The sequence below is a fragment of the Chelonia mydas genome, chromosome 8 (genome assembly GCF_015237465.2).
Source record: "Chelonia mydas isolate rCheMyd1 chromosome 8, rCheMyd1.pri.v2, whole genome shotgun sequence".
Taxonomy (NCBI): domain Eukaryota; kingdom Metazoa; phylum Chordata; order Testudines; family Cheloniidae; genus Chelonia; species Chelonia mydas.
In genome coordinates, this window is record NC_057854.1 from 24,884,904 (window position 1) to 24,911,960 (window position 27,057).

A 27,057-nucleotide genomic window follows, 5' to 3' on the forward strand; every position below is an offset into this window, starting at 1 on the left:
AAGTATGTGTATGAAATATGTGTGTGTTTACTCACACAGCAGCTGTGTTGGATCATGCTGATAAGCAGGGGAAAATAAATCTCTGAATAGTTTTCTCCGTCATGTAGGGGAAAAACCTCAGGCTTTTTTTTAAAAAAAAAAGTCAAATTATTCATGCCACTACAAAAAGAAATTTAAAGACTGGCATCAAGATTCTGATATCACATACATAGTTGCTACTCATAGCCACGTTGTTTGGAAACATCTGCAGCCTCATATGTGGAAAAAGACAAAGAGGTAATACTGTGTAGTGCCTTTTATTCCACAGAGCTTTACAACTGGTCCAAACCCAGAGCAGCTATTAGGCCACTGTAGCGCCCATTAAACCAAACTTCAGGTCCTTACACAGGCAAAATGCTCACAAAAAAATCAAAGACTAGGGAATAGGTAAGAGCTGAGGCTCAAATTGTCCTGGAGAAACCATTGCATGGAGACCAGATGGCCAGGAAAATGCAGGATTCTCCCCCTTTCAGAGTTTCTTGGACATTGTTTTGTCCAAGAAAGGGTCTGGGACCCTGCAGAATTTAGAGTGGTGAATCTTCCCAAATTCATGTGTTCTCAGAAATCCATGGGGAAAGGAATCCCCAGATCTGTAGAAGCAGAATCCACAGGGACTGCTCCTGCTCTGTTTTGTTTTCTGACTACCATACATGCCATCTATCTGTCTTTGGTATTTATAGAGTACCAATCACCACACTGTCTAGGTGCTATGGGTAGTAGCTCCAGTTGGCTGAGTTCCCTATAGATGCACAGGAGTTCCCCATAGAGGAGATCCGAGGTGAGCATAGGACAGCACCATGAAGTATAACAGCTCCCTTGATTTCCCCCCCTCCAACACAGTCCTGATCCAAAGGCCCACTGAAGAGATGAATCTGTAAGGTTCCAGGTAGAAGGGAACATAGGAATTGCCATACTGAATCAGACCAGCAGTCCATCTAGTCCAGTTTCCTGTCCTAAAATGGTGGCCAGAAGTGTAGGCTTCAGAGGAGTGTGTAAGATCCCTGCAGTGGGCATATATGAAATAATCTGCCTGCACCTAGGTAACATCCTGATCTCTAATCATTAGACAGTGGTTTCAGCCTTAAAAGCACAGAGCTTAATATCTATTGCAAAATATGTATGCTCATTAATGCTAACTCTGGATATTCTTGATATCCATATTCATGTCCAAGACTTTTTTGAATCTTCTAAAGTTCCTGGCCTCAATGACTTCCTGTGGCAACGAGCTCCAGTTTAATTTCACATTGTGTGAAAATATTTCCTTTTATCAGTTTTGAATTTCCCACTTCCTAATTTCACTGACTGTCCCCTTTTTATAGGGAGAAGAGAAGACATGATCTATTTTCTCTAGACCATTCAATATTTTATATACTTTTATCATGTCCTGTTTTATTCATTCCCCTTCTAAAGTAAACACTAACTCTTTTCAGTCTCTCTTCATATGAGAGTTTTTCCAGGCCTATAGGACTAAGCAACACAGAGGACCTGCAAAGAGTTCCCAGGATAGACAGAGATGGATGGAGCCATCTTTGTATTCTAAGCAATGTTTGATGGCATAGGAAGGATTCAGATTCAGATAATATTTCTGATATTATTCTCCATCCAGTTCCTTATGCCTCCTAACATCCGATTTGCTTCTTTGACGACAGCGGTGTCGAACAGGGTTTTTCATTGAGTTGTGTACAGTGATTCCCAGGTCCATTTCTTGGGTTGGTATAGTTAATCTAGAACCCTGTAAGGTGTAGGAGTAGTTTACCTTTTTTCCCTCCACTGTGCATTACATTACATTTCATTTGTCACCATGGTGCCCATTCATCTAGCTCATTTGGGTCTCTGTGAAGTTCATTACAGTTCTTTCTGGTCCTCACTAACCTAAATAACTTGATGTCATCTGCAAATTTTGCTACCTCACTACTCACTCCCCTTTTCAGATCATTAATCTGAATGCTATGGTTCTATGGAGACTGAACGCATTCTTACCACATGGCCAGGGGAAATTTCTGCACACAGAGTGGATGCTCTTTACCTGAGTAAGGTCTTCAGGATTGGTTCTATTGCAGTAGTGCTAGAACATTTTTTTTTTTTACAGTGGGGTGCTGAAAGCCTGCTAAACTGTAATCCGCATATGGTCAAAAGCAATGTGAAAAAGCACGATTCCCACTCACACCACATGGGTGCAACACAGCTCCAGGATTCTCAAGAATAGTGAAATAATGCTAGCTTTGTGCTGATAGCACCAGCAAACTTTTCACCTGCCTTAACCCTAGTTCCCATGCCTATGACTTCAATGGGAGCTGCAAGTCCTCAGCACATCTCAGGCTTTGGAGTTTACTATACACACATGCACCATATATATATTTAAAATAGGTGCTCAAAACATATCCCAGTAAATGTGGTGTTAAAATAAGGTTGAAGAAAGTGTTTTTACTGGGCAATTGTTTCTGATAGTGACTAAGTTATAAGCCTATGAAAAACCTCAATTCACACATGCTGGGTAGAGGTTTGTTAGGGTTTGGCTGCTAAATTTCCTGAAGGTTTTCTTTACTGGGCACGCTCTGTCCCCTCACAGCTCTTGCATTCTGACCAGACTGCACCATCCCCACAGAACAACCGAGCAAGCAGAGCTAGAGGTGCTCAGCAAGACTTTTCCTGTTAGGGGAACATGCTAGAAGAAGTGGGACGGGGAGAGGGATAGGAAAAGAGAATGCATGTTGGGGGTCAATAGGGTTCCACAGGATTATATTTTTGTTTTTTCCATTGTTAATGTTAAGAAACCTTAGGAAATTACATTAAGAAAAACTACATTAAAAGCACATTACAGTTGCAAAGTCAAGCACTCAAAAGTTAGGGAATACCTGAATTAAGGTTGCTTGCACATATCCATTCTGATATTGTAGTTAATTACATGATCACATACTATTCTTTCCACAGGATGGACTTGCACTGGGGATAAATCTGGTTGTGTAGTGAAGGAGGCGGTTGTCTGTAGGATCCTTGCCTCATTTGCTGCAGAGGTTGGAAGGTGTGTAGTGAAGGGGACAGGGACTTACAGGAATAAAAAGGACATTTCTGCCATTAAGGCAGTTGAATGCCACCCTGGAGAATTGGTTTCAATCTCTGCCTCTGCCACAGAATTCTTATATTATGCTGGACAAGCAATATAAACCACAATTTCCATAGGTAGTCACTGTGTGTTCCTCATTTTCTCTGTAAACTTGAGACACTTAGGCCCTAATTTGAGACACTTCGGCTCTAATTTGCAGAAGTGCTGAGCACTCACAGTGCAACCCTTGTCAGTGGGAGCTCTGTTCTGAACACATAAAGTGGTATAAAATGCTAAGAAATCTACAAGATCAGGACCTAGGTTTCTCAAACTGGGCAAGCAAAGTTAGTTGTCACCAAACAATTTTGCCTTTAATCTTGGTACGTCACTTTCCCATGTGTAAAATATGTTTAATGTCACCACATCATCTCAGGGGGTGCTATAAAGATAAATCCATTAATTTTTGTAAAGAATTAAAATACTATGATGACAGCACCATAGAAGAGACCATGAGGAAAAGAATAATTGGGTATTCAGTGCAGAGTTTAGGTGGTGTGTGGTAACTACTACATGGGTCTCACACATTGAAGAATAAGGATAACAGTAAATAATGAATAGCTACTCATTCTGGGATCACTGTACATCCTGTGTACAGAAGTAGACAAGAGTTCAATGGAAAAAAATGATTTGTGATCATATAATTAAAAACTGTATCATAATGCACATCTACAAAGTGGTCAAATGAAGGTTGCACAGGCATCTGGCATTTCCTAACTTTTCAGTGCTTGAATTTGCAACCTTAATGTTATTTTAGTGTAGTTATTTTTTAATTAGACCAATTATCTTGATAAGTTCTTTCTTATTCTATTATTTTCATGTAAAAAATTCTAAAAAGTAATAATAAAATATATAATTTTTCTACACTTACAAGCTTAGCTTGACTCCTTTAACTAGGCAGATATACATTTTCCAGTTTGCCATTAAAAATCCTTCTATTTCTTCATTTAATTTGTAAAAGGAAAAGAAACATGGAGAAATGAACAATAGGATTTTCAAATGGAAAGTAATGCATAAATGATACAGTGATTCTTTTCCTTCTGCTATTACTACAGGAGCCATATATCTTCAGTGTCTGTAGATAACACTAGTTCTGTATTTTGTGGAAGTTTCCCTTTAAGACTAACTTCTGAGGGAAATTATAAAGGGACATATAGCACTACTGGAAAGAACATATCTATCATTAAGTATGTATGTGCAGTTTAATTCTGTTGCTGGGGGTAAAGAGTCCATTTTGTTCACCAGAGTCCGCTGAGCTCCATACATTTCATCCCTCCCTTTCACATCCCATTACATTGTATATGTGGAAACATGAGGTACAAACTGACATCTGCCTACCATTTCCTGAAATTCAGGAGAACTTGTTTGCCGAGAAGCATATGTGTCACCTGTTTGGGTACAACAAACTCTTCAATGAATTTCAGTAGGCAATTAAGAGCAATTTCAAACCCTCAAGAAATTACAATGCGGAATGAAGTGGGCATACTCCAAAAGACCAGTTTTCTAACTCCTTTTAAGTATTTGTGAAAATGAACATTAACATACAGCAGACATCGATACAGTCGTCTTTTGTAAAATAATTTGATACCTGAATTGAAGAGAATTTAATTCCTCCGAAGAGGAATTATTCATGCAATATTTCTTACACACGCAGAAAAAAAACAGTTTAAGATAATTATTCAGCAAACTGTCTTCATTGACCTTGGAGAGAGAGAGAGAGAGAGAGAGAGCGCTCTCTCTCCATAGTTTTCCTGTGTCCAATGGGTGACTGTCTCTCTAGAATTACTTCATTTTGTTCAAGGAGGGCTGAATCAAATCTCCAAGGCCCAGTTCCCATTCACACTGCAACTTTACTTTACAAGGCTACTTTACAACACTCTGGGAACAAGTTACATATATGTCTACTTTACACTGGGAAAGACATGTAAAAAGACCTTTGTGTAAATAAGAAATAGGCCCCTAGTGTGTGTTTCCTAGGAGTTCATGTGGAGAGAGACTATGGTTCCTACTGATTGTGACAATGGCTATTACCTAACATGTAATTTCAGTTTCGGCTTCCTACTGACTTCAGTGCATCTTTATACTAAAGCTGGGAAATAACAATTAAAAATAACAAAAAGAGTAAAGTGAGAAAAATACATTAGTGTGAGAAGAAATTGCCTAACCTGCAAAAGCTTTGATTCCCATATGGTAATCAAAGGTTGGAATTCTCGTTTCCAAGAGTAACTGACAAAATCCATATCACTGGAATCCTGGATGGCGATTCAGTCCATCATGTCAGGCTAGTTAATGCAAGGTTGCTGGCTAATACAGTTAATACCATCCATGATTTCACTGTGGTTAAAGCCTCTAACTAATATTAATATGGTCTCAAAATTACTCACAAAGAACACCACTAATCAACTGACCTCTGCATTGATTCTTGTTTGCGAACAAAGTCAAGCTGATGTCAGATTTATAGCAGAGAAGCAGAAATGGGAAGGATAAAACTGTTAATATAGAAAAGGATTAATTGCAGTATAAGATGTTCTAGCTCAAGCAGAAGTTGTCTTGATGCAGGAATTACTGGGTGAAATTTTATGGCCTGTGTTACGCAGAGGTCAATTTAGATGACCGTCTTGGTTCCTTCTGGCTTTAACATCTGAGTCTTAGAATAAATTACCACCAGAGGGTGTAGCTGATTTTCCAAAATAAAGCAAGTAAAATAAAGGAATGACAGCAAAAAGGAGAGATTTTAGAATTAGCATCTAGAATTACATTTACTTCTCTTCTGCTACATTTTTCTATTTGCTGACTTCTGGAAACATCATTTTTTTACTCTTTGTCCCATGCTTTCAGTTTAATTCAAAAGAAAATTAAATAAACCTAGTTATCAATTTCAAAGGAGATAGCAAACATTTTCAGTTATTTCTTCCAGCTTATTTTCCATTCAGAATGACTTCAGTAATTTTACAATTTTCAGCCAAAGCCTGAAAGATGCAGAATAACACTGAGTTTTTCTGAAGTATGTTTTGCCAAGAGAAAATGAGATGTGATTGAAAATAAAAGAAGTCAAATTTGCCTATATATATATATATATATATATATATATATAGTGGCAAATTGCCAGTATGATTATGATGGGTCCCGCACTTCCTCTTCTTGGGGGGGTGTATCTACTGTCCCACTGATAACCCAGAGAAGGGTAGTGGAGAGGGAGGGACCCGGGCCTGCCCTCTACTCCGGGTCCCAGCCCAGGGGCCCTAGGGATAGCAGTAAACCACTTAAACTAGTGCTTCCTTCCCCTGGGCTACTTCCCTCTCCTGCTCTTCATCTTGTGGGGCTTCCTGCCCTCTCTCACAAGCCGGGTGTCTTTTTACCTAGGGTCTTGGTCTTGGTCTTGGTCTTCTAGCCAGCCACAGCACTTCTCCAAACTCTCTTCTACTTCAGCTCCTCCAAACTGCACTCTGCCCCAACTCCTTCCCCTGCCTGATTGAAGCAGGGGGTTTTTATCAGATGACTAGCTTCAGGTGCTCTAATTGGTTTCAGGTGCTTTTCTTCCCTCTACAGGGAATAAGGCCAGAGAAAATGAGGAACACACAGTGACTACCTGTGGAAATAAGGCTCCTCATCCTGGGACTTACATATCTCTCCTATATCACTCTCCTGCTTTGGTGCATGGGGCTCTCCAGACCTCGTACCCCCTGGTGCGTACTTCAGGAGGTGAAGGCCGCTTTGACCCCCGCTGCTCGGGCTTATCTCAACCGAGCCCTACGCGACAGCGCACCCCGCCCACCCTCTACCCCAGGCCCGCCGGACCTTTCAATTGGGCCGCTACCCCGTAGATCCCAACAAACCCCTCACCCTTTCACTGCGAGACGGCTGCACGAATTGCAGCCGGTCAGCTTTCAAACTGCGCCAAGGAAACATCTATACACACTCACGCTTCACACCCTTCACGCCCTCACCCTGGTGTCCCGCCCCGATACAAAGTGGCGGGACCTCCTGCCACCTTTGGAGGGTGAGCAGCCCCGGTGGGCCAGCCTGTATTCCACCTTGGTCCCGAGGCCCGTCGGGGAGCTTAGTTGGCGGCTCCTTCACGGAGCTGTGAGCACCGGCGTGTTTTTGATGAGGTTCACCCCCATCCCGGATACTTGCCCTTTTTGCAACATGAGGGAAACTCTGGCACACGTATATTTAGAGTGTGCCAGGCTGCAGCCCCTTTTCCGGCTCCTCACGAATATTTTATTATGCTTTTGGCTGCACTTTTCCCCTCACCTTTTTATTTACACACTCCCTATCCGTGGCCCCACAAAATCGCGGGATCTCCTGGTTAACCTCCTCCTAGCCCTAGCTAAAACAGCCATCTATAAAACCAGGGAGAGGCGGTTGGCCAATGAAGCGTCCTGCGACTGTAGGGCCATTTTCCGATCCTCAGTACATTCACATATCCGAGCGGAGTTCCTCTGGGCAGCGTCCACCGACTCCCTTGATGCCTTCGAGGAGCAGTGGGCTCTGTCTGAGGTTCTCTGCTCGGTGACCCCGTCCGGTTCCCTCCGTCTGACCCTTTGATTGAGGGGAAGAGCGAGAGACCCCAGCCCCAGCCATTGCCGCTGTGGATACCATCATCACCGTCACCTAGGAAGGGTCCTATCACACGTGGGTGTAAATCCCCCCCCCCCCCCCCCAAACTGCCCACTCCGCAGCCGTACCTATCTTGTCGGGCACTCTCAGGAGAGGAATAATCGGTGACACTGGGCATGGCACTAGGTAACTCTAGGGGGTGGAAGACCACGAGTGTCGAGGAAGCCCCCCCCCACTCTAGGCCACCAGGTAACTCAGGAGGGTGGAAGACCATGAGTGTCGAAGAAGCCCCCCCGCTCTGGGCCCAGGCTAGCCTGAACACTTCTCCCTCCTGAAGGCTGCTGTGTTATACCTTGCATTTGCTTTTGTTTTGTTGCACAGTTTTGTTTTTTCCTTTTTGGTGATTCTTTGTAAGTGTTATGCAAATAAAATTCTTTTCTGCTTCAAAAAAAAAAATCACTCTCCTGCTGCCTTCTGGCCATGCTGTATCACTGTATATATATATATATATATATATATATATATATACATATATATATATATATATATTATATATAAAAAAGCAAATATTATAAACAGGTCATTCTATTTGCATACCCTTTCCAGCATAAGTGTACAGACATGTATGCAACCTAATATTATAGCAGAATGAATTTTCCTTCAATTATATTATCCATCCTAATCAGACTCTTTTTACCTGAAGACTGATTTATTCTGGCATTTCAATAAACTGTGCTATCTTTAAATGCTAGTGTGTGTATTTGTGTGTCCATGTATACCTTTCAGAGAGAGCCCTACTGGGATTTATTCTGATCTAACACCAGATAACCTCACTGAAGTCAGCTGAGTTACACCAAGGTTTAACTTGTTTGAGGCAACTTTGGATACTAATCACTAGAGCTGTGCATAGGCTGGAAGGATTTCAAAACTTTAAATTTGGCTTCATCTGGAACTGAAACAAAACCCAAGAATTTCAAAATTCTCAGCAAAGTAAAATTCTGGGGGCAAAATTGTTTTAGATTGATCAAAATGTCTTATGTTCAACTTTTAAATTTTTTGTATTGTATTCTAAATATATAATATAATGCAAAAATAATTGAAATAAAGTAATTTCAAAATGAAAAATCAAAACATTTTATTCCAAAACTGTTGAAACAAAATGTTTCAATAATATCAGAATATTTTTCCTTATTTTCTTCTGAAACAAAATTCCAGCAAAATCGACCCAATTTTGTGATGCATTATGTTTTTGACAGAACTGCATTTTCCAATAGAATATGGTTCTGTGAAAAATCCCCTAATCAGCTCTGCCAATCAATCCATAGTTAAGGATGTAACTGGTGTTCAATTTTAAGATTTTTTTTCCACTTCCCATGTAACTACTCCAAATTCTCTACTGATGTAAATTAACATCATTCCATTGACTTCACTGGAGCTATGTTGATTTACCCTAACTGAGGATCTGGCTCAAAACATGTGAAGTGTCTAATGCTTATTTGTGTCCCTATGTCCTAAATTTGAGAACATTAAAACACAAGATTCACCACATGAATAGTTTTATTATAATCTTCTGAGTAGGTTAGTTTCCAAAAATTAAATACTTGGCATTATTCCTAATGTATGGTTCACCTTCACTGAAGCCAACTATAAAATTAGGCTGTCAGTCATTAACTGACATAGAAAACTTTATATGAGGTCTTTTCAAATGGAAAACATCAAACATGAGTTCATATACTGTGCTTTACAGCATACTGTTTTCTGGATAACTGAATCTTTCTGGTAACATGCATTTGGGGCTAGCCCAGAGACCAGTGCCTGGGAGGCCAGGCCAGGCACTGGAAAGATGCATAAGTGTGGGGAGGCCATTGGGGAAGAAACCATAGCCCCTACATGTATGTCTACACAGCCTACAGGTGTGAACCTCCAAGCCCAGGTCAACAGTCTTGGACTAGGGGGACCCACACTAGTGCTCTAAAACTACTGTGTAGACAATGCTTTGAAATTGCCACTCAGTCTGGAGATCAGGGTCTCAAGCCCAACCCCCTCCCTAGGTTTCAGAGTCCAAACTCTAGTCTGAGCCACAACTCCAAAATGGTCTACAGAGCTATGTTTGGAGTGCCAGCATGAGCCCTGTTAGTCCAAGTCCAGTGACTCAGGCTGAGAGGCTTGCTCCCTACAAGGCCCACCTAACAGTCCAATAATTGTGTTAGCCTATACTGGGGTCTTGTTATATCCCTCCCTTCCTTCCTGGGGGTACATGGGAAGGTCCACACATCATTAAATCACCCCAAATACTGAATTCAGGGGATTATAACAGAAATAGAAGGCAGTCTCAATGATGACAGCTTTTGTTGTGCCCTGCAGACACACTTAGTATTGAGGAAAAAACCAGTAAAATTTAAGCAGTAATAAGTATGTAGAAAATTAGTTCAGTCAATGTGGAGACATTCTAATACCCATACAGTTTATAGATTCTCTTAGAACACCTAGACAAATTGCAAGAAACATTATGAGATATTCCACTAACATGGCAGATGCATTGGTCATGGCAGGAGAGACAGAAATCAAAAACTGAATAGGAATGAAAGTTCACTCACCTTCTTACTCCTAAAGTTACTCCTACTTCCATGAACACTGCCAAAGCACTGTGGGGAAACTTACATTGTTGTTGACTGTGTTATGCCTGTCCTTTGGATAAACAGAAAATGTATATCCTCAGAGCTGCATCTACACTGAGGTTTTGCTCTAAATCTTCCATCACTGTAACACCAGTGCAACTCCACTGGGACTAGCAATAGTGGAAATGCTAGCGTATATCACCTGCTAGTGTTTTACCACTGTGCCATCTAGCCTTGCTCTGAGATGCGTATAATGATACAATAAGAGTCTTCAAATAAGAGGACACTGATAAATTGTTCTCCACGTCCACCAAGGGTAGTATAAGAATCAACCAGCTTAATCTGACCAAGATAGAAATTTTTCTTAATATCTAACCTAAATCTAACTATAAGGATAGCTAAGCACTGGAACAGGTTAACTAGGGAGGTTGTGGGATCCCCATCACTGGAGGCTTTGAAGAACAAGTTAGACAAACATCTGTCAGGGATGGTCTAGGTACACTTGGTTCTCAGTGCAGGGGGGTTGGATTAGATCACCTCTTGAGGGCTCTTCCACCCTTCCATTTTTATTATTCGATATGTTGGTAAAAATAGCTGTTTATGTCTAGCAATCCCACCATTGCCAGTGATGGTGAAGCTAGCCCAGTGTTACGGCCGCAGTGGGAAATTTTCAGAGAAACCTCAATGTAGAGAAAGTCTGGGGCTCTCACAATCTGGTACCCATCACAAGCAGTAAATACACTAAAAACCCCATAGACAACTGCTTTATAATCTTAGTAGAAAAAAAGTATTACAAACTATGGCCAGATACCACTCATAGTATCCCACATACTGAAAACTGCCCTGAAATGAATTACCAACAAACTTCCCCAAGGTATGTTCTGAGCTGAGCAAAGGAATAAACAATTCAGTTGTTTCAGTGTCCCCAAGCCCACCCTGCCATCCCTGTTCAATTTAAAAAATACCTTATAAAATACAAAGAGTTCAATGGTTCAATTGATACCACCTTGTCTGAGTCACTGTTTTAAATGTAAAGGACTAAAAGCTAACAAAAGGGAATTGGGAAAAGGTATTGTTGACATGTTTTGCTGCAGCAAGCATTTTAATTGCATTAACCTTGAGCAAAGTAAACTGTGTGGTTGAAAGATTATTTTCCAACTTTATAGTACTATGGCATGGACTAAGGGCTTGTCTATACACAAAAGTTTTATTGCTTTAACTTCCTTGAGTGGATACAGTTTTACCGGTATAAAAATGCTTATCCCAGTATAGCTATTCCCTTATAAGTATAGAGCACTGTTCTATTGACATAAATATGTCTGCCCAAGGAGTTGTTTGCACATATTCTGTTTGGGTTGAGTTCATTTTCCCATTTGTCACATTTTTGTTTGGTTTTGTTTGTTACTTTTAATCGGGTTGGTGCATTTTGAGGCAACTAATCAAATAAAAGATGTAACAAAAGGAAATGTTGCAAAGGTCCTTTGTTGTCTGCACTATACTCTCATCACCTCATGCCAGGATATACAGTCATTGTTCAAGGCAGATTTTCATCCTTTTTCTCCTTTCTGAAAAGAAAGATGACTGAAAAATTTAAAAGATTGTTAGATATATCATCTCATTGCCATAGCCCCAGTTTCTAGCTTCCTTTTGCGTGTTTCACATGGAATAAAATCACCTTTCTGTAGTTGTTAGAGACACAAGCTGGGTGAGGTAATATCTTTTATTAGACCAACTTGCACTGGTGAGAGAAACAAGATTTCGAGCTTACAAGAGCTCTTTCTTCTTCTTTTTGTATTTATCCAGTTGAGCATGAGTATATTTATTGTCTGTAAGATCATTTTTTGTGATTCAATATTTTGTTGTCCTCTAGTTATCTTTTTAATTTGTTTATTTCTATCATTTTTATACATCACCTAATTCTTCTCCACCTCCTCACCATATTAGCTTTTACAGATGACTTCTGTTTATTGCTTATTTTATTTCTTCTTAAAAACATTGGCCTCTTTCACATTTAGTCTTAACCAGAAGGAACTGCAAAGTCATGTTCTCCATTTATTTATTAGGAATGTTGCACCTCTTTTCTTCAGTAGATTTCTATACCATTACAGAATTAAATCAGAATTCCCAGTTATATCACAATCCTTTAAAGGTATTTTTCCCCAAGGGAATGGCTGTTCCAGGAGACTGTTTTCTCCTCTAAGTCACTGGTTTGAATTGGACTTTCATTGGCAGTAAGTGAAGCCATCTGACATTAACATCTGATGGATATTTAGTGGTGTGATTGAGTTCAATTGGCACTAAGTGTATTCTTGCTGGAAATCTCTGGAGAGAATTAAGCCAATGGACATCAAGGACTGGCATTTAGAACTATGCTGGTGGGCATTCCAGAAATACCTGAGATAAATACCATATGTTCAAGTCCAGACACTTTGGTGATGTGCATCTTATGTATAAATGTATGTGCATCTGAGATGTATAAATACATCTAATAATCCAGACACAACAACAACCCTCTTCTATTCAAATCAGAGGTGAAGCAAGCCAAACATTCCCTACAACTGTTTCTCAACTGTGATATATGACACAGTTGCTTGGCTTTCAGAAGTGCTGAACACTTGCAGCTCTCATTGACTTCAGGGGGAACGGTGGATGTTGAGCATCTCTGAAAATCAAGTCATGAATCCCTTTCCTATTGTATATTTATTGCTGGGGCACTACATATGGTCCCCTAATTCTACCTTATTTAAATACACTTTTCATTCCTATGTTTAAATAGAGAACAACACTGTATTTGACTACTGGGAGTGATCAACAAACTGAATTTACCTCTAGAAACTTATATCCCCTCCAAACTGTTTGCATAATAGACAATCCCATCAATATCTAAGTAATTAAACTCCACCATGAGCCATGTTCTGTCCGTCCTTCAGGTTTCCCTTAGTTTCCTGTGAGTTACATCAACATGTCCTGATCTAATTTCTCAAACTACCTCCAAGTTTTTGTGTATTCCAAGAATCAGTTGATCACCTTTATTTCATTAACTTCTATCAAACCTTTTTCCTTTCACCCAAACTGTGTGTCTTTTTTTCCCCCTCTGCCAACTCAGTTTTATCATTCATTAGTAGGGGTACCCTATTTTCAGAGTTTAGTTCACCATTGTTTGTTTGTTTGTTTTTGCTGTAAGAGAATAATCAGGCCAAGAAATTATCCCCTCATCCTGAATTTAATAGGATTCTTAATTTAGGTTTACACTCATTTGGATAGTTTACCTCCCTCTTTCCTGTTCTCCCTCGGACAGAATCAGTTTCCTCCTCCCCAACCTCCCTCCCTTCCCACTATTTTGATGATTTCATCATGCAGCCCAGACAATAACCAGGAGCTGATTATCCACTGTTTTGCACCTTGTAATCTGTATCAGTTTGCTCTTTGCTCCTGTTTTCCTGGTTTTCTTCACACCCCTGGGGATTAACATAGTCTTTTAAATAAAAGTGTAGATTCTGGAGCACAATTCTGCTGTGAGGAGTAGATTCTGCAGCTGCAAAATAGTGGAAGAAGAAATGGAACCCTTTCTATAAGTGCAAAGTATTTTTACTTCAAACTTTCCTCATAATCTTTTCTATGTGATTACACATCTAGTTTCTATGGTTGTAAACTGTATTAGCAACACTTTTCTTACATTTTTTCCAGGTACCAGACAGTTTGCTAGCCTGGGAGAGTGGGAACAGGGGACATAAGAGAGAGGAAGAGTAAGGGGGCAAAATACCTTCCTAAAAGACGTCCATGCTTCTTATTCCATGACTGTGTAATGTTTGGCGTTATGCCTCCACTGTGAGAATCTGCCCAGACATAGAACCAAAATCAGAAGCAATCAACTGCTCACAAATTCATGAACCAAAATTTTAAATCAGATATAAAACAAAAGAGAGAATAATTATGAAGGTAGTAAATGACAAGTTGAACAAGAAGTGTCAGTAAGCCACGGGGAAAGAATATAATCATAATTTTAGGGTAGATAAAGCTTTTGGGCTGTTTTTCCAGCTAAACATTTATTAGATTCCAGCTTTTAACACCCTACTGTTATCATACTGTTTCCCAAACTCTTTGTCAATTACATTCTTTCCTTCCTATGTGAACACATTTTAAATAGAAAAGCAGTAGATTATTTATTTATTTTTTGCAAAGACAAGAGATGTCAATAAGTACAGTCATCTGGTTTTATCATTTGGAATCTCTGTAGCATTTCAGATTTTCAAGGAAAATAGATAACCCCTTTTCATTTCGAGGACTGTGTGTTGATGAGTTTGAGAAACAAAATCAATAACCCTTCAAAATGTTTCCATTTACTCTCCTCTACAATAGTTACAGTATTGGTAGCAAGAGACTTGCAAGTTGAAAAAAAATCTACTTCAAACGTTTGAACATGAGTGTTTTGGGGGTTTTTTGCACAGAACTTTAGTGTTTTCAGAGTCTGCTCTTCTTTGAACAAGACTGGTTTTGACCTTGAATATTTAAATAACAAAAAAAACCCACATTTTTTTGCAAGCTTTGCACTTTATTGTTGAAATTATGATCCAGAAAACTTTTAAATATACAGCACTCTACAGCTGCATGGTAAGTAGTATGATATAATGTTCCAAGGATTGAAGTCTGCCACCCTTAATCAATTAAAGGAACATTGTTCAATCATTATTCTCCCCAGTGTTCATAAGTTATAGGGCATATACAGCTATTAGTGCAATGTCATGCAAGGATGTCTCAGTACATAAAAAGTTCACAAAGACTTTGGGTGACATTTTAAAAAGCTTGACTTAAATTTACATTAATTTAACAGCTGAAGTGGGGACTGGTGCTTGCTAGGGCATCCCTGAGAACCAAACCTAAATCTAAACATGGCAGAATCCAGTCCTTTCCCCTTTAATTTTCTTTACTTTTTGTCTCACGCCAGATGCCTCTTTTTTCTACTCCAACTGTTTGATCTCCCAGTATTCTAGAGCCTTATAGGCCAGGTTCATTAATATTCATCAGTTCAGCTTTTACAAAATCTACTCAAGTTCAGTGGAAACCATAACAGATCATTTAGGGCTGTACCACCAGAGGCTAATAGTATCATGTACCTTCACATGTTTCATTCAAAATTTGGAAACAAATATTAAATAAAAACTGCTTTTCACTCAGACAACAAATCTTCATAAGCCTTCATCACTAAAGCACTGAAGTTTCTTTGAGCTTAGCAGTTTGCACGAAGATTAATTGGTTTTTAAAAGGGACTTTAGCGGGAACCTCACAAGTCTTAAGTTCCTACCTTAATGTATCCATAGACCTGCCAAGTGCCATTCAGTTCAAATAAAATCTCAGACATATGTGTGTGTGAGAGAGAGAGAGAGAGACTCTCTTTTTAGGAAATACCCTTTGGCCTACCAGAAGGAGCACTGAACTGGGAAGCCACATGCCCATAAATTCTAGTCGCCCCTTTGCTACTGTGTGCTACTAATATTTCTGTACAGTTCTCATAATTTATTACTAAGGCCTCTTATCCCTTTCTCAGCAGGCAGCCAACTATATTTTCCCTTTCCCTTTATCAATAAGGTAACAGAGAACTTATACAAGCTGTCACTAAGGCAGGGCAGGAAACTAGAACCCAGTTCCCTAATACATGACAGAATAAAGTCTCACCCACTCAACCTACATTACCTTTCAAGATGAGAATGTATGGGCTTAACTATAACCACTGTGCTGTTCATTAGAAAATACTCTGCTCCCAGAGCCAAGAATAGAACCCACAGATCCTAACACCCAACAGTCCAGTGCTACATCACACATAGTTATGTCAGCCACTGTGTTTGCTACATCACAAATGGTTATATAAGCATGACAATGTGTGCTTGTGTGTGTATATCATGCTAGATGTTGGTCCTTGTGACAGGGTGCTGGCCAGGAAATCCTGAGTCAGACCTCTGTCACGCAAGCTTCAATCAGGAAAGGGGAATTGGACCTGGCTGAGTAAGCCCAGGCCTAAGTGGCAAAAGGGCAACAGCTGCCGGCTTCTTTAGCCAGGGCTACATAAAGTCTGGCAGGGAGGAAGCCAGGGAGAGCAAAGGGAGGAGCCAGGGAGTTAGAGACTGTTCTCCCCTACTGGCTGCAGAAACTAGTAGTCCCTGAGGCTGTAAGCCTGATGCTGTCTGTAACTACAAGGTGGTGCGAACTTGTACTGTAAATAAAGAGCATGGGTGATTACACCAAAACAGAGGTCTCAGGCTGGTTTGTTGGCGCAGAAGTGGCAGAAGATAGAGGGGCCCACCTGTGCCCAGTCCTCAAACAGCATAACAACCTACTTCTCCTAAAAATTATGTCTTTAGCTCAAGTGGAAGAGATCTGTGCTATGGATCTGAAAGCTCTTGGTTCAATCATTGATCACAACTCACGCAGAAAAGAATTTGAGTGTGATAATGTTGTTAAATATTATTATAATGCATATGCAAGCAAAGGCAATTTAAGGTTAGCAGTAACCTTAATTTTGCCATTTCCTATTCTTTAGCACTTAAATTTGCAACCTGGACTTTATTTTAACATAGGGTTTTGCTTTATTTTTTTTTTATGTTTGATATATAATAGGGCTGTCGATTAATTGCAGTTTACTCACATGATTAACTCAACAAAATTTATTGCAATTAAAAAAATTAATTGCAATTTTAATCGTACCGTTAAACAACAGAATACCAATTGAAATTTATTAAATATTTTGGATATTTTTTCTACATTTTCAAATATATTGATTTCAATTATAAACACAAAACACAAAGTGTACAGTGCTCATTTAATATTTTTATTACAAATATTTGCCTGTAAAAATGATAAACAAAAGAAAGTATTTTTCAATTCACCTCATACAAGTACCATAGCGCAATCTTTAAATAAATCTTTAAATAAATAGTATTCTATTCTTGACAGTACAATTAATTGCGATTAATTTTTTTAATTGCTCAACAGCCCTAATATTTTATAAATCAAAGACTGACCACCGGGTGATGATCATTACATTACATTTATGTGGAGGGTATCATATAGTCTGTTTTGCCATTATTCAGGCACATAGCTGGTGTTCTGTGATTTTTCTACAACAAGGAACTAAGCTTGATATATATACAATATCGCCCATCTTAAGTTATTGTGAGAATCCAGGAATATTTATAATAGATTTAATGTTCTTAAATCTGAAAACACTGAGTAAATTCTGAAGTCAATGGATATATTTAGAAGTGTATTTTGATTTTGTTTAATCTTTATTTTATTGTGTTTTTATTGAGTTTCGTTAACAGGAACTGTCCCTTTAAGAGCAAAGTGGACATTTGATTGTATTTTCCGGATGCAATGCACAGGAGATGACTCCTGTGTGTCCACCATTGTAAGCTCTAGAAAGGTCAGAACTTGATTCAGTAGACTTATTTTTCAAGAAAGCAATCCTTATTCTTGAAAGAGTAACATTAGTGTTTATTAGGGAATTGGGTGCCTTATGCATTGCTAATGAGCCATAGAGCCATTTAACCCTGGTCTACACTAGGACTTTAGGTCAAATTTAGCAGCTTTAAATCAATGTAAACCTGCACCCATCCACACGATGAAGCCCTTTTTTTCGACTTAAAGGGCTCTTAAAATCGACTTCCTTACTCCACTCCTGACAAGTGGATTAGAGCTTAAATCGGCCTTGCCAGGTCGAATTTGGGGTACTGTGGATATAATTCGACAGTATTGGCCTCCAGGAGCTATCCCAGAGTGCTCCATTGTGACTGCTCTGGACAGCACTCTCAACTCAGATGCACTGGCCAGGTAGACAGGAGAAGAACCGCTAACTTTTGAATCTCATTTCCGGAGACTGCGGGAACGGTGGGATAGCTACCCACAGTGCAACACTCCGGAAGTCGACGCTTGCCTCAGTACTGTGGAAGCACTCCGACGAGTTAATGCACTTAATGCACTTAGAGCATTTTGTGTGGGGACACACACACTCGAATATATAAAAACGATTTCTAAAAAACCGACTTCTATAAATTCGACCTAATTTCGTAGTGTAGACATACCCTTAGATTTACCTTTGGATAATCAGTTTGATTCAGCTCAGTTTAGTGGGGATAAAAAAGTTGTTCCCATCTAATGGATGTTTGGTAGCCCTCATGTGGGATAAATTTGGCAGATATAATTTCCAGCACAAACACTGTTATAATTAAGCAAATATATTTTTCAGTTCCCTAGTAATTCTTGGGAGGGGAATCAAGAAAAACATTTTTGAGTTGAACTGAAAATGCATTTCTTCCAAATTTTTAGTGAATCAGAAAGTTGAAAATGTTTTTGTTTTTGGATCAATTGAAATGTTTCATTTGAAACTAATGATGTAATTTCCATTTTGGACTGATTATTTTTTTTAATGTTTGAAATTACTTTTCATTTAAAAATTTCCTTTAGTTTTATTTCTAAACTCAAAAATCAAAATGTTTCTTTCGGAACTGTCAGAACAATATGGTTTGATTATGTTTGTTTGTTTGTCTTTTTTCCTAACTGAAACAATTCAGCAAAATTGACAAGAATTCACGCAAAATTTCATTGCTGCCAAATCTGCATTTTTCACCCAAAAAGAAGAGTGCACAAATTTTTGCCCACCTGTACTCTCTGCACCTTACTTTGCACTAATTAGAAGACTTACCAGGTAGGCCAAGTACTTCATGCTCCATGGAAACTTCATTAGCCCTGTTACTTCCCCAGCTAAAGGTCAAGGCATCCTAGCCAGGCAAACTGTATATGGGAAATTGGCCCTACTTCTGTCCTGTAACTAAACAGAAGATTTTAATCACAAGAGTTATTAAGTCAATATCTTTCACCAACACTGAATCTACACCTTTTTATAATTTGAAGTCTATAGTTATTTCCAATTTAATTGCTTATGCAAATTAACTCATTAAATAATTTGTACAAAATATCTGCTGTGTTGCTGTACAAACCCTGGCAGCTGTGCTCTGAGCCCTGTGGGCTAGTGGTTGTCCAGAATGGAGTTGTTAATATCCAGTCACAGAAAGCATCGGAACCAACTTTGTTTATTTTTCATATTGTTTATACATATTTGTACACTTATTTCTTTGCTGCAGGTGCCCCTTTACACATTTTTAAAAAGCACAGGCTACTCCAGAAATCCCACTTCAATTAACAGGTATAATAATTCAGCAGCCTAAAACTTGTTTCAAATCTTTATGATCTCCCACTAGAGGCTTCCCAATGGTCCAGTCCTTCACAGCTAGGGAAAACAAATGGGTTTAGCAATGTGCCTTGAAGTCTGATGGATTAGGACTCGGTCAGATCAAGGAAAAGTGAATGCCAAAGCTGATGTAGAATACCTATTCTATCTAGAGTCTTATATCACCCTTGTCACCATTGTATCTGAGTACTGTCCAGTAGCGTATTAAGTGATGTGACCAACACCTGTTATTTGTAGTGCATTTGCTCTCTCATCTTGCCAATGCCCCCTCTCACTCTTATAAAAGAGGGACTTCAGCTCAGGAGCCACCCTCCCCACACCGCACAACCGTTTAAACAGTAACAAGTGTCCCATTCAGTATGCCATGCATTTGTTCTGCTTTTTTTCCATTTCTTTTGCCCTTGTCACCCATATTGTTTTTATGTTTTTCAGTAATTGTTCAAATTGAAATGCGGTGTGATAAAGCGTCATTTTGGGACAGACTTTCACAAGAACATACCCATGGTTTGCACACATGCAAACTCTTATACACAAGCACCCATATCTAGATGTGTGAACAAACTAAAGGGTGCACATGGGCGTTGAGTTTATATGCCCAGTAATTTAAGGTTGCACAAAAATTCATGTGTATTTTTCCTAATCTGGGTTTAATATTTCAGAAACCAAAGACTGACCACTGGCAATGATCATTACGTTATGTTTATGTGCATTGTATTATACAGTATGCTTTACCATTATTCAGGTATATAACTGGTGTTCTGTGATTTTTCTACAACAAGGCACTCGGCTTGACTAACTGGTGAATTCTCTATCCAGGTCAATCAATTTGTGATAATCCCTCTGTTGAGATGAAACCAATATTTTATCTACCAATTTTATCTTTTTTCAGAACATGAAAAAAGTCAGAGTAAAGACTATAAAAGAGCAAGGCTGCTTCAAGATAGTGATCATAAGATAATCACACTCTAGGGGGTTGAGATTCTTGAATTCCTTCACAGTTCCTGAGCTATAACTTCTACAGCAGTAATTATTTTGTGATAATTAGATCCCAACAAGACTTATTCCTTAAATGTTTGCAATATCTAAACATGCCAAATCATAACCCAGTTAGTATCTTATTCACAGAATGTTAACATCTGTCCCAATATTTTCTGGCTCAAGTGCACTAAATTCAATCTTTTGTGATTTATTACTGGCTCAGACAATACAAAAGACCAAGAATTGTTTTACAATTCCTACATACAGTTGGAAGAAGAAAAGGAGTACCTGTGGCACCTTAGAGACTAACCAATTTATCTGAGCATAAGCTTTCGTTAAAAATCTGTAGCTCACGAAAGCTTATGCTCATATAAATTTGTTAGTCTCTAAGGTGCCACAAGTACTCCTTTTCTTTTTGCGAATACAGACTAACACGGCTGCTACTCTGAAACAGTTGGAAAAGCTCCCTTATGTGCCCCCTGAAGTTACAATGGATATTGTTTTTCACATCCTGGGCTAATCTTGTATGTAGTGATGTGTAACACATAGTAAAAGGGACCGACATAGTGAAAACTGGATCAGTGCTAACATTTTCACTGTCTCTGGTTTCTCCCTATGCTCTCCCATGCTCTGTGGTATTGTTAGAACACCACCTATATTGAAAGGCAGCAGCTGCACCTGTATTTTGCAAAACAGAAATTATTTAAATGACAATCATTCATAAATACTGAAGCAAATGAATACCTAAAGATAACATTCTTCAATTTACCTTAGCCACAGGCAACATTTTCTCCCTGAGTCTAACATCTAACTTCCCATAATAATAGATAATACCTCTCTCTCCTGTAATATAAAGACAGCAACCCTGACCTCAACTCAGGATGTGGTACCATTAGTCTTCCTCAAAGTACTTCTCCTGGCAAGAGCCAAACCTCTGAAGAGTCTTTCAATAAACAACTCTTGTTCAGTTGACATATTAGACACAGATATTTAGTGTACAAGCCTCATCAATGTCTCTACAAGCATATTAGGAGGTAAGCTATTGCCAGTGTGATAGTGTACTAACATGCCCATAGTGTACAACAAGAACTGTGCAAATAAAGAGTTTTTATGGTTTATTGGTCATTGTAAAAAAAGTTTGAGTCAAACTGAAAATGATTTTTTTTATTTTGGGCTAATTGAAATCTTGAAAAAATTAATTTAAGGTGAAATGAAATGTTTTGTTTCAATGTTGATCACTTTAAACTTTTTTTTAAATAAAATTAAAGGAAAATTGAAGGGAAAAGTTAATTCTAACTGAAAAATTGAAACATTTCAATTTTTCTGAAGGTGTGAGGTTATTTTTAACCAAAACAATTTAGCAAAACTGACATGATTTGTAAAACATTGCCATGTCACAGAATCTAATCCTTTCACTGAAAAAGAATTTTGGCCCCCCAATTTTTCCCTTGCCTCTTTTACTGCCACCTGTTAAATTAAGAACACTGCACCGTCATTGCTCCACAATCCTCTCTCTGCACAGACCCATGTGCACTACACACTCAAATAGAGATAACAGAAGAGGATTTAAACAGCATAATCCTGATGGCATCAGTGGAAGCATCCATACAACTGCCAAATACCATTTTTATTATTGGGCGCAGAGAATATACTTGCGTTTGTAATGCAAAATATACTTTGCAAAAATCTTATATTGCAGCTTATAACACACCAACCAGCGAAGGCTTTCTTGAAACCCACACTGAAGACTTCCTGCAGTAGGCCTTTTATTTTAAGGAACTGCTTCAAGTACCCAGAGTGGTTCTTTACTTTAAAGCAACAGGAGCTTGTTTGAATTTAAGTTACATAACACAGCTGTATTCAGTGGCCTGCTGCTATCTGACCTAGAGCCTGTAGTCCAGAACCCTGCCTTCTAAACTGGAGGATGACTCTTGGTCTCTGCAGTCAGATGCTATATCTTTACATAACATAACAAGTTTGTTTTGCCCTTGATGTCAGTAAGAACTTCGCCATTCATGTAAATGAGAGCAGGATCAGACCCTTGTTGTCCAGGAAATCAGGAGTTGCCTATGTGCACTGGAGTTTGCATGTGCCCAAGAAATCTTACATTCCTTCTTTCATTACAAACATCCTTGCTTCTGGCCAATGATCATATTCCTTATGGGTTCATCCTCAAATGGCCACTTTCTGAACAAGAAGGCAAAACTCCCAAATAAGTGTTTTGGGGGAAGTTAGGTGAGAGGGAGGATTTGCCATCTTATTCCATTCATTCTCTTCGGCAGATGGTCTTACTGAGTAAAGGATAGGGTCAATATATAGGAAAGTCATTGTATATCATAAATCATTTTTACTAATGGTTTGAAAGGACGAGTTGAAGAATATGAAACTAACAAGATGTACTGAGTCTTTAAATCTTCTCATTTGAAGACAGCAACAAAATAATGTAGTTTTCTTTCTTTTTTTTTTTTAGTAGTAGGTTTTAAATATATATGATTTAACTATAGCAAGCATAATGGGAAGCTTTCTTATCTTTGAAAATCTGTTTGCATTCCAGATGCTTCCTTTTGAAAACAAGCACTGTGCTATAAATGGCAGATGATCACTATTCAATTCTTTGCGAAAGAAATTTCCATGTAGCTCAGTTATGTGCGCTGAAATAGTGCCAAAGGACTTCACTATTCATAGACCAACAACCTCCTTCCTCAATCTGAGATCTTCATTTCTGTTCCCCAACATTTTTCTTCCTTATATAGGAAGCCTTTGCCCAGCTACCACCAATGTCCCAGCATGGTGTTAAAAGGCACTGTCTTTTGGGGGGAACTATTTGTAGCATGAGGCCTAAAGTTTCAAACTGTCTGGAGACTAGGGTCTGATTCTCTAGTGGGTGTAAAATACTACCATTCAGAGCCAGTAGTGTTTTATACCCACTTTGCACTCATTTGGTCTGGTGTAATTGACAACATGAGATGCAGGGTAACAAATCCCCTAATTTACTTGTGCGACTGTAATAATTATGCAAGGCAACTGAGTAATTTGCACTAGCAAATTGGCCCGTGTATGCTGTGAGGTTGGTTTTTTTTTTTTTCAAGAGTAAACGTATTTGTGCTGATGTCTAGGCTTAATTCCAGTTTAGGTTATTACTTTTTCTGCCTCTTTAAATTCCTCCTGCACTTTCAGTGGGATACAGTATTCATCTTTTATCTCCTCTCCTGAACTATTGTGTAGTGCTGCTGTGCCCTATTAAACATCTGCCTCAGAGGGGTCTGCATTTCAATGGTGTTGATTTCTATACATAGCTAGGAAAGCGTAACACAGATTATTATTCACCACATGTATTCAGTTTTCTTAAACTCCGCTAAAGCACTTTAAACCCCCGACTTAGCTATGCAGTAAAGACATCATGCAGGGAGATGGGCAATCTCAGGGGACTGTTCCTGCAGCGATGTAACTTATCTGTAAAAAAGCCTGATGTTAAGCATTAGATGTGACAGAAGGCTATACCAGAACAGACAACTTTTTAATCTCCCTGTAATGGGGAACTACAAGCTTTCTATATAGAGTGACTTACTGAGTAAGGTGGTCTGGAAGGAATAACGTTCAGATGTGCCTCAAAAACGTATACTGGAGACAATAATGGGCTCTAGTGGAATGGGAAAAAAAGAGGTGGACTTTAGATATATATATATATGGCCGTCCGATCTTCAGGAGACAAAAGGAGAATGTTCTACCCAGAACAGCCCACTAAGAACTGGAATGGGGGAAAGGTCCTAACAAAAGGTGAAGATGGTGGGAGGGATTCTCTCCTATGGAACGGCCCTTTTACACTATTACAGCAGTGTAAAAACTCCATTAGAGCCCTGGACCTGGACAAAGGAGAATTCCTCCTAGTGCAGGTTTTGCTCAAGACAGTTTATGGTTGCCCCTAGCTCAAGTGTAGGGGAAATATCCAGAGTAGGGTCCTGAGCCAGCGGAGTGTGTGTGACAGCTTTCTGTTACCAATCTGCCTGAGGCATCAGGTGATCAAGCTGAGGCAGCAGGATCGTTATGGGAGGAGATAACGGAGCACACCAAGCAACTGAGTTTTAAAGCTTTATTGATAAAATAATAAAATAACAGCTGAGAGTGCTGGGGGTTCCGCACATCACTCAGAAGAAGGAAGAAAGCGTTAGGTCCCCAAGGCCTAACCCACTTTCATACTCACACCTGCACTACCTGTGGCTGGCCAAGCCTAGGTGTAACATAAGAAGAAGAGGGGGAAGGGTGGACAGGAGTTCTTGTCCCGTGCACGGGTCGTCCAGAGTCCGCTGTTGATCTCTGACCTGCCATGGCTCTTGGGAGGATTCTTAAGCCCTTGGTTCTTTGGAGGTGGGGGTGGGGCGGTTCCGTTCATGGGCCTTTGTCCCTCGTGCTTTTTGTATCAGTCCGAACCGGCTTTTCGCAGCTTCCTCAGCTTTCCCAAAACATACCGGCTTCAGGGCCATGAGACAGTTGTTTTTCACTCACTGACCTTCGTCGTTTCACTCTTTTCGCAGCCCCTGCAATTTTGTTCAGCAACTCTCCTTTCTCACGGCTGGTCGGGGGCGGGGGGAGGGTTGGACTCTCCCCATCTTTCTTGGCAGGTAGCAGAGTGTTCAATGGCCTTGGGCTGGAGTCAGCTCCTTAGCTTTGGGTTTAGCTGGAACATCAAGTTAACCCATTCCTTTCTCCTTTCCTCCCCCTTTGGCCTTTCGCCACCTGCAAAGAAACCTTTCGCTCCACACTCATACCTTTAACCCTTCCTGAGATCCTTTCCAATACATACAAAACCATTAGCAATATATGATGCTGGTGTTTACCCAGGGGACCCCCTGGTGGGGGAACTATATTGTGAAATGTGTTGAACATAGGAGGAGTCAGGGCCTCTGCTGTGGGAATTGTGAATCCAGGCAGTGCTGCCCCTCAGAATCAGCTGGAATTCAACCCTGTTGGGCTACGTATGGAATCTTGTGGATACCTCCCCAAGTTCTGCTCAGAATCAGGAGGTTTCAAAGGTGGCTTACAGCTCCCTTAGACCCTCTTTTCTAGGCTGTGAACTCTGTACTATGCTTCTGAGAGGTGTGGCACAAAGTCTCCTCCATAGTACTGAGATTGGAGCCTTTGCCCAGCTACCACCAGGAGATGAGAGGCTCTACCCACTGGTTAGGAAGATAGACCAAGTAGTGCCACGACCACACGTGGGTCTTGAAAGGAATTGAGTTTACTGCCCTAAACGATGCAATTGACGGTGAAAGAACTTCCATGCTGGCTCAGGAGGAATCCCTCCGAACTTAGGGTTGTGGTGATCTGATGGCATACCCTGAATATATGATCGGTTAGAATTTCCCCCAGTTCCTGTGGTATATTTATAAACACCCCTGGGGAGTTTACACTCTGGAATATTGAACAAAAGACAGTGCCTTTTAACACCATGCTGGGACATTGGTTCAGTACTGACTGGAAGAACAGATTCTGATCACTTAATAGGTAAGATGATCACTGCCTGTTGTATTTGCCATATCTATTAAAAATTTAAATTACATAAATATTTACCACCTGAAGAAAATATTTTCAGAAAATATTCCATGCATGTGATACTGAATAGCTTCTGGTCTTTTCTGGGTATTTTCTTGGATATATCAGAGTCTATATCCACTAATGGCCAAACTGCCACCAAGTCTATAGTACTAGAAACCAGCTGTTTTCTTACTGTTTTCTTTTAAAATTGAGCCTGTAAATTGTGTAGTTTCTTCAGGCAACTTATATACAAGAAAAAAGTGGCTAGAAAATGAAATTATATCAGATGCTTGCAATATGAGTGCTTGTAAAAGAAATGGGCAAAACAAACTCAATTTATTGCAGTTGACATGATAAGCATAAACCTTGTACAATATAATTATAATCATAGCAGGCAACTGGTGAGCTTTAAAATTATTTCAGAAATGGACAAAAATAGGGGGTCCAGACTGATGTTTTCATAATCTTTTACAACCAGAGTAGAGCATTTTTAAAGATTATTCTGTTTCACATCACTAAAGCTATACTTAAAAAATGATGTTATTCAGCAGGTAGGTCACATTTTTTTTGCTAGAGGAATTTATCATTCTAATGGATCCTCATAGCTGAATAATGAACTGTGTAAGAGAGGGGAAAACTATTCTTGTGTCTTCTTGAAGTATCCACAGCAAAACACAAAAAGGCATGGGAAATATGGGGATGGAAGCAAACAGGTCTGCTAACTTTTTGGGTATTGATAAGTTGTGTCAAAGGTTATGTATTTGAAGTCCCAGGGAAGTTTAAAACAAGTCGCATGTTGACCAATTCCCAGAGCATGACTGACATCATCCTCAAAGGAGATCACTTAGCTACATTCCTGACAAGTCAGAAAAGTGGATACCAAAGGGAATGGGAACAAATGGATAGTCCCTGGAACAAATGATGTGGAAAAATCACCACGTTGCTGTTGTGTGGCACTGTTGTAGATTAAAAAGGGTTAACCTAAC